The 9,580-nt window shown below is 41.7% G+C and overlaps 1 non-coding gene across 1 annotated transcript; it reads left to right on the top strand.

Moving 5' to 3' along the window:
* Positions 1-516: 516 nt before the first annotated feature.
* Positions 517-589, top strand: TRNAT-AGU (transfer RNA threonine (anticodon AGU)). The gene has a single exon. It is a non-coding gene; the product is annotated as a tRNA-Thr (tRNA).
* The last annotated feature ends 8,991 nt before the right edge of the window (positions 590-9,580 follow it).

Below are 9,580 nucleotides of genomic sequence, written 5' to 3'. Positions count from 1 at the left end.
ACTGCTCAAAGGCTACTCCATCAGTATCAGCATCCCAAAAGTTTCTGCACCCCGCTTGCACTCCCTGGCCTTTTGGTTGCCCAGGATCACCTGTACGATATACTTGTATCTGTCCTTTCCGGTTTCCTTCAATTTGTATTTAATACTGTCCGCATGTCCTTGCTGGTTGGGTTGAGATCTGATGGAGGCGCCTGCTGTTTCGGGACTAGTTTTTCCTTGAGGACTGTTTTGATGATCTCTCTGGCTTCGGATGGTTTGAATTTTTCCCTATGTTTGGGTTTGATTTGGTATTAATTCATGGAGTTATTCCCTTCTTTAGGCATTTAAAAAATAATTTAAGTTTTATATTTCCACCCTACTCATAAGGCATCATCATCAACCTATCCATCGTATAAATAATCTACAAGCCCACAACTATCTTCAATTTTATTCTCCATCATGGCCAGAGCATATGATTGGCTTTCTTTTTGAGAATTATACTTAATTTGTATGGGGTAAGTTATTGGATATTGGATAGCCTGTATAGCTTAGTTGGTAGAGCACTTGCCTAGTAAGCAAGAGGTCACCGGTTCGACTCCGGTTACAGGCTTTTTTATTTATTTCCATCGTCTGCTCCTTCCCTCCAACCGCGCTGCAAATAATCCTCCATTCAATTCATAGATTTATTGATTGTCATTTTTTGATGATTTCTTGGGATCTGTAAGTTAAGATTATTTGTGATATCATATAAATGTCATTCTTCAGCAAATTCTTCAAGTGGCTACCGAGTCCCTTCCAAACATACGAAAACATCTCCACATCGAATAGGAGTGGCAGGAATTCAAGCATCATATTCGCCCTCACAAGACCAAGATCTACATCGGAGTGCTTCTGGTGTCCTATCCCTCTATTCAAACTATGCCAAGAAGATTGCCGCCTACAGCAAATATAAAATTTCCTTCTATTTGAATCGCTTCCTGAATGTCGACCAAGTCCCCTTCCAAATCACCTAAAACTTGTAACCTTCTCCTCATTTAGTGCCAAAAATTTGCTTGCTTCAATCTTCTCAGACGAAAACGTAAAGCACGAGGGGCTTGAATTCGTCAACAGTATCATCCAGGACCCAAAATTCGTTGACGATATACTTCACTTGCTGGTTTCCGCGTTGAAAAATGGGCATTTCATGTAGGTATGAGTTTAGTAAGCGATCAAGTCTTTGCAAGGAAGCAGCAAATAGCTCACCCTCAAATTGCTCAGCGATGAAGACGTACAAAAAGCACTCAAAAATACACTGACCCAAGTCGTTGCCTCGCCAGAAGTCAAGGAAAGCTTGATCAAACTATCGAGTCCACTTTTACGACAGAGAGAGCATCCACACCATCGTTCAATTGCTGGAGAAGAGTACATATGCAAATAATTGAGGCATTTCTCACGAAGATGTCAAGCACGCTCTGGCGGCTCCATCAACTATTCAGTTCAATAAATGCTGAAAGACGAATAGCTGATCAACCAGCTCAAAATCTTCATCTTCTTCCTCCTTAGGAAGTTCGAAAGCGATGATGAAATCAAGAGTAGAATTGTTTTTATTGAGGCATGATGGACATTCTCTTCGCGAAAGGACTTGGCCTGACCAAAAAAAGAAGGACAATGAGCTTAAGAAACTGTTGAAGAACATTGACAGCAACAAGGGAAGGGAGGAAAACGTGGTTTGATGATGATCATACTTACGCCATAGTATTAACATTTCATCTATATTTAATTATTAAAAGCAGCAAAGCCATGGCCGAAAAGAGTAAAAAATCCTCTAGCTTTGGTGGAAGACTAGTGCAAGCGAAGCAAAGGATAGAAAGAAGCGAGCAAATTTGTCACCTGTATATGAATCATAAAAAAATATGAGTAGACCACATATTGATCCCTATCTATAGAGTATTTTTCTTATTTTACGATTGCATTCGCTTCAAATGCCCACCAATTTTCAAAGGGTTTCTAATGTTCATTTAAGTATTTGATGATTTTGACAGGTATGATGGAAATGACTGGTTAAGTCCATGATAACTTCATTTTGATTAAACAATATTATTTATAGTAATTCAGCGAGATATTGGCTAAGTCCATCAACAGCTTTGCGAATGCTCCACCATGAGAAGTGGAAGAGAAAGTCGTCATATATTTTCTAAAAACCGAATACACCGTTTTTATTCATACAACCAGCAATACAACTCCAGAAGTATTGAGCTGTGGGATTGTAGTAAAAAAAAATCTTGTTTTATATTTATTTTTGTACTTCTGAACTGCATTTATTATTATTTTTGCAAAGTTCATTATCTTTAAAAGCCCTCAAAGCTACAAACAAAATTATCCAACGATTCAGCTAATTATTTCCTACACTATATTTTAATGATATCTCTGCATTCCATATAATATCATAGGCGCTTGCTCTGATTTTTTTTCGAATCTATCTTGATACAAAGATGAAAAATTTCAGCCAAAACAAGAGACAAAACCCATTCCCACAATCCTCACGGGGAGGAGAAGGCATCCGAGATCTTATTTTTTGAGGGCTGCCAATATTTGGGCGTTTTTGCAAGTTTATTGCTGAAATTTCCAACAACAAACTGAGCTTTATAATCAAATTTTGAAAGTAAAAATAAAAATCATGTTTTTCCATTAGGAAAATACGATAGCTCCTATCTGCTACTTCTACTTCTACCAACCTGTCCAGGCCTACCTTCCTTAGGATCCCAAGACAGAAGAGCTGTAGATCCAAAACTCGGCCTCGATGGATAACAGTTACGAAGGTAACGGGGACGAAGATAAGGTTATCTTGACCAAAGAGGATCTGGAAAGTAAGGATACGTCCAAACAAAAAGCCTTGGACCAAAGCCGAGGATAAACTCCTCTCACCCTTTGCAAGGATTAAAACGCCAGATTCGAAGAAATCGCAGCCCAAATCGAAGGAAGAAACGCCAAGATGTGCTACAGCCGCTACAGACGCTTGGCCTACCTCACCAAGATCGGATGGAACAAAATGGAAGATGAAAAACTCATCAGACTGGTCCAACAGTACGGTGAGAACAACTGGAAGACCCTGGCCGAGCTCTTCCCAGGTACCTACTTCTCTATTTAGGCAAAAACCACAAACAGCTCAAGGAGCATTACACCAACTACCTGAAACCGTAGCTGATCAAGTCCGAGTGGACACTCGAGGAGGACTTGGAGCTGATCAGGCTGATCAACATCTACGGCAAGGACTGGAAAAGCATCGAGGCGGAGTTCTAGGGGAGGAGCCGAAGCCAGATAAAGAACCGCTTCTTCGGGAAGATCTCCCGGATGAATAAGAAAAAAATTGAGTCGTTCAAAAGCGACGCAAAGTGAAGGAATAAGCTTGGCTTATTCCCAATATGATTATTTTTAATCATATTAACAATCCCCCCAATTATGCTTGTATGACTTATTTTTTCCTGGCCGATTTTGGTTAAGAATTATAATTATACTCATATTTGTCAAATAGTAAAATTTATAATGGTAGTTTAATTGTAAACTTTTCTCATCTTAATGCCCTCCAATCATCAAAACTGCACAAGGGCAAGCTTTTCCCATGAGTTAAAGGTGTTTAGGCATAAATCCGATTACAAGTAATATAGGAAACGATACAATTCTTTCCATTTTAATTGGATTTAATTGAACTGGGAAGGCAAAAGGGAGGCCTTTCTCACAATTAACGCGTCAAAGTTTAAATATATAATTTCAATTTTTAATAATATTTGGGTATAATGGCTTAGCCTTCTATGAGCAACTTCATGACGGTGCTAGGATTTCTCAACGGAATGATCGGAGGCACCATACTCGTCCTGCCCATCCTCGGCCTCAAGACTGGCTACTCTAGTCACCATTGATGTGCATCATCATCGGCGCCGTTGAGTTCTACACTTGCTATCTGCTGGTCATGCACATCGGCAAGAGCAAGAGCATCAAGGAGTGCATCCTCAGCCACTTCCAAGACGACCAAAGGTATATGAAGGTCTATAGCTTTCTCGTCTGGATAGGCTTCGTGCCCATCTTCTTCATCTACTTCAAATTAATCGTCCTCCAGTTCTCAGGATTATTCGGATATTCAGACCTCATCGCTCCAATCAGCGCCATCCTTCTGTTCTTCGTGATCATCGGCATTAGAATCTGGGAGATCGGGTAGGAAACCCTAGCCTACGGCATCACTAGCATAATCACTTATATTTTGTTCATAACATGGTCACAGCTATCAGCTCCCGAAGGAGATAAGTAAGTACCCCCTTTTGGAGAAATTTCATCAATAAGCTCTACTCTATTTTTCGCGTTTTCAGTAATCAACGTGGTAGGGCAAAACATTCACAAGAATAAAAACAAAGACGATCACGTGAAGCTTGTGGGCTATACCTTCATCCTCGGAACTATCATATATGCCTATATAACTCTAGGCTCCTTTTGTAATAATACAACTTACGCAGCAATCGTGAATAGAATCCCGATAGTGAAGAACCCTGAAACAATCGTAGATTACTTCGAACGCGGCGGATGGCAGGTAACAGTCATCGAGTTGCTTTATATCGTGCATCTGTTTACAGCCTTTCCCAATTTCACCATCATTTCAAAGTACATGAAAAATTACTAAGACTGAGATTTTACGAGATGATTGGTGTGGAGCTCAAGAGCAAGGTCTCTTGGTCGTAAGTTGCATATATCTTGTTGTGGTTATGGTCTCGTTTTTGATTTACAAGTCAGGAGCTCACCTCGACACAATGATTCAGCTAAATGGAGCAATTATCGGCTACGTGATCGTATTGATAGTCCCCATCTACATCCATCTGAAGTGCGTATACTTTGACAAGAGCTCAGGGACTATAGATGGAGACGAAGAATACAACTCACAAATAAAGTTCAATGATTGCTAGTGCGAAAATCACTACTCCTCCAAGTGGGTGCTCTACTTTTAGACTTTCTTCTGCTATTTGCCTGCATCGCTGGCCTATTCCTCATCATAAGCACCTTGCAGACTACTTTTGCTAACTGATATTCGTCTTCAATCATCATTATCCATGCAAAATATTGGGATATGGAAAAATGGTCATTTTGTTTGAAATGGTCATTAATTATTCATGCGAATTCCCCATAAATGGCCTATTTATACACATATCATGATTTGATTTGTTGGATGTTGGACAGGCTGAGGAGTGCAGATATGAATCCGTATATGAGAGTGGCGAAGATCATGAACAAGAATAGCTTGAAGCTTCCCATATTATTGCCTCCTACGCATTTCCCGATGAAGACACAGTGGTGGTCATAACCATACACGCACACATTGCACATATTGCAGTGCTTTGTTTGCTCCTTGGTGGGGATATTGCATTTTGGCAGAAATGTCTGAAAGCCTATATAGTTGCACGCCTACTTGATTGATTCTGGGAGGATGTTTGCAGCTCTAATTGCACCCTTCTACATCGATATGGTATTGCATTTCTTCGTATTCTTCAAAACCAAAGCCTGGGTTGGAGAAGCCAAGCGAAAGTAGTAAGTAAAGTATAAAAAGGCACAGAGTGCTTCCGATGTAAAAATGTATGCCGAAGAATACGAACTTGAGCATGACTATTTCCAGCGTGAGAGTGAGCAGGATAGTGAAGATCAGCATACCACCTATTTCCTACAAATGCTACATTGCGGATTGGCATAGAGCTCTGCTCCCAACAGATTGACCTTCAGCGGCCGGATGAGTCCATAGTGGTGGCTGTCTTCAGCGATATCGCATTCTTCGAGGTTCTAATCGAAGTTGAGCATTTGTTTTTGGTTGGGATTGATGGTGATGGCCTACTGGTCGATTTAGTCCATATAATTATTCAATTAATCATCTGATAACATATCATCCAAATAGCTTCAAAATACCACCAAACGCATTCGGCACCTTACCCGTCCGTTTTAATTGCCAACACCCACTAATATCCAAAAATCATACACACAACAGCCTTCTCTCTAATTGTCCGCCTCACCAGCCATGGGTAGTCTACTCGGCCTCACTTTAATTTTATTCTATAGACTCGGAAAGCTATCGGGGAGAAGAGTGTGGAAATATTATGAAAGATGGATAACAAAAAAAGAGGGAAGGCTGTGGGTGTGTGGGGGTGTCGTGCGGGTGAAAGTTAATGGTGGGAGGGGATTCAAATTTAAGAATATTGATTATATTTGGTCGTGATAATATTAATGGAAGGGGGAAAAATAAACTTTGACATAGACACAAGCGAGAGCTTGGGCGCCAACACCTTCCTCCTCAAGCGGTTGAACGTTGCCCCAAACTCTCCCTCTGTGGAAGTTGATTTCTCCCCTATTCACACCGAGGGTGAACAGCATTCCTGCAATCAAATTTGGCATTCCTTCCCCGTGTTCAACTTTGATCACTGCTATTTCACCCCGGCCTTCATCCTCGACCTCGATAAGGTACCTTTTTGACCACCCAGGAGAAGTACGTCGCCAATGCATCCGCCTATCATTCGCTTCATTTATCCAAAATCGAGGAGCTTACGGTCTAGAAGACAGAATTGGTACCGATGATGTGATTAGTTCGTGGCGAGGCCTTCAAAATCAAACAGTTTCTGCTGCATCTGCAAGACCCAATTCGAGGATTATCTGACAGTACCAGCCATTTCTATCCTTAGCATGTCAATATCCCCAGACATCAAGAACTCATGCGGGGGACAGAATTCACCCAATCAATTGCTTCACTTTGCGCCCTCTTCAAGAAAGAAGAAGTTGAAGCCGTTCCCAAGAAGAGAGGGAAGAAAATAGAAAAGGCTCAACGGCCCTCCCGCAAAAACAAAAAAGAGACCAACGCTATCTTGATGTCGAACTGCACCAATTTGAACTTCTCCATACCCACACGGGAATAAATTGTGGTTTGATATATTTAAATTAATACCAAAACTATTCATATTCTACCATACAGACACTAGCCCAGGGAAGGAGAACACAAGTCACAAAAAAGGATAATTATCGAGGCATTTTTTTTATACTTTTGCTTATTATTTAGTATTCGCAGATGAAGTGGATGATGGACATGTGAGAGGCATGAATAGGGTGATTATTTAAATAAATGTCAAATCATTTGGAAGTTATTATGAGGGGCTTCCACATCGAACAGGGAGTCTACTAAATTTTTACATAGATCCATAGAGTAATCCGGCTGTTGCAGTTCTTTCTCCTCCTATAGATCATATCTGACCGCCTCGTCTACGTTGAATTCCTTGAACTCCTCTAGGCTCTGCTATCTTTCCACCTACCGAACCTACAAGTGGAAGCTTTACTTTTGATCTCCTCCGCGATTTTACATTAAAAACTACTATGAAAGCAATCCATTGCCCACGTCGATGCCATTGCCCACGATATCCGCCTGCAGGCATTCAGTTCGGGTGGATCCGTAGTGCTGCTCGCGTAAATGTAACAGGATTTGGCAGATGGAATGGTGGAACTTCTTCTACATCTTTTGGTGGTGGCTGCGGCACTGCTCCGCCTACCTTGAGTCCACAAAAAGGGCCATCGATTTAAAGATTTTGTCCATCCTCCGCATGTGCTTGTTCAAGAAATGCACATTGTGGATCTCCATGAACCAGTGGTATCGTTTGTTCTACTACAGGGTCCAATGGCCGAAGTTTTGGTTCGGATTTTTGTTCTAATTTTCCTTTGTTTTTTTATTTTTTTCCTATGAGTCGTAGATGGACGTTTTTGTTCTCTTTCTGTGGAGTTTAGGCGTGGTTGGCTCTTTGAGGGGACTGGAAAGGAAGGATGATGATATTTTTTCCTACTAAAAGCAATCGAAGATGTTGGAGGGGTGCAGATGGTCGGGCTCGTCAAACATTGCAGCACTCTAATTAACTCTACTGATTGATTGGATATAATTCATCAAATTAGATTGGATTTTAAATACCGATCCCAACACAACATTTAAGCCAATACCACGGTTTCCCACCATCCCCTTTATTCTCTTCTTATGGGCAAATTTATGATGCAAGGGGATGAATTATTGCCCCTTTAACTACTTATAAGCAAGTAGCATAATACATTTGTAAAACCATCCGGAAAAAAGCTCCATCCCAGTGCGTTAAAAATATAAGGAGGCCTCTTCTTATAAATAATTTAAAATCGACGATGAATAACGAGTAAGATCCCTGCCTCATCAGGACACTCAAGGGACATAAATAATCCATCATGTCACTCGACCTGCACCCCACCTGCAAGTACGTAGCCTCAGCCGGCATGGACAACGTCATCCTGCTCTGGGATCTCACCAGACAAATCCCACCTAATAAACTCCTCGGACATAAGGTACCCAACTCCTATCCCAGAATCAAATACACGACCTCAAGTTTAGTCCCACCGGATCCCTTCTAGTTTCTGCTTCCAGCGACGAATCTCTGAAGTTTTGGGATGTTAGTTTCGATACTAAAGCCAAAGAAGTGACCCTGATTAAGGCTCACAATGCCAGGATACGAGCAGTAGGTTTTTCATGCGATGGACTGCTGCTTTCTTCCTGTGGCGACGACAAGCTGGTGAAGATATGGTCGACCGTTGACAGGAGACTGCAATATACTTTAAAGCAGCATAATAACTGGGTGCGATACTGCGAGTTTTCACCCACCGCAACCAACCTGGTCTCCTGTGATGACAAATTGATCCACATATGGGACCTCAATACCAAAAAGTCCATCCAAACCTACCAATAGCACACCGGAGTTATTCATCAAGTGAAGTTTCACTCGCTAGGAAACTGCATCGCCTCCTGCTCGCACGATAAGAAGATCAAACTGTACGATTTGAGATCGCAGCACGTGATCCAGATCTATGAGGCCACTAGGGACCAGTGAAAAGCATTGATTTCCATCCCCACTGTCCATACCTCATCAGTTCCTCTGAGGACGGCACGACCAAGATCTGGAACAGCCAGAAGGGAAGACTCGAGTACACCCTCTAGTCCCACTCCAATACCACCAAGTTCAGCAGGCAGGGAGACTACTTCGTCTCAGGAGGCTCGGACAAGGTGATCAACGTCTGGAAGACTGGATTTTACGATAGTCTTAAAGAGAAGATCAATGGAAGCGACAATACCATCAGCAACAATCGCAAGAAGGTTATTCCAAAACGAGCAGGAAGTCTCCAACAAGAACGAAGAACAGGTGAAAGAAGCTGAGAAAATTGATCTAAACTAGCTCAGGACTGTGAGGATCCAGAGGATGTGCTCTACAATCACGAAAAATAAAACTTCTAGCTTCTCAACGCATCGAAGGCGCGCAAGGATGACATTAAGACTCTGCTTCCCCAGCGATTCTTGGCAAAACTGCAAAGAATTTCCAACCAAATCGATTTCATCACCAAGTAATCTTATTTTATTTAGAACCACCCAGATTCTAGAGACTAGGGTGATCAATAACGGAGAACAACTTCAAAGAATCATAGCTCTGGCTTAAATGAACTGATATTTTTATCTTAGCATACCACTTAAAACTGATGGGGTTGGGGTTGGGGTTGGGGTTGGGGTTGGGGTTGGGGTTGGGGTTGGGGTTGGGGTTGGGTTGGGGTTGGG

Source organism: Nymphaea colorata, unplaced genomic scaffold, assembly GCF_008831285.2.
Source record: "Nymphaea colorata isolate Beijing-Zhang1983 unplaced genomic scaffold, ASM883128v2 scaffold0214, whole genome shotgun sequence".
Classification (NCBI taxonomy): Eukaryota; Viridiplantae; Streptophyta; class Magnoliopsida; order Nymphaeales; family Nymphaeaceae; genus Nymphaea; species Nymphaea colorata.
The sequence above is the reverse complement of the archived record's forward strand: the minus strand, read 5'-3'. Positions and strand labels throughout refer to the sequence as shown.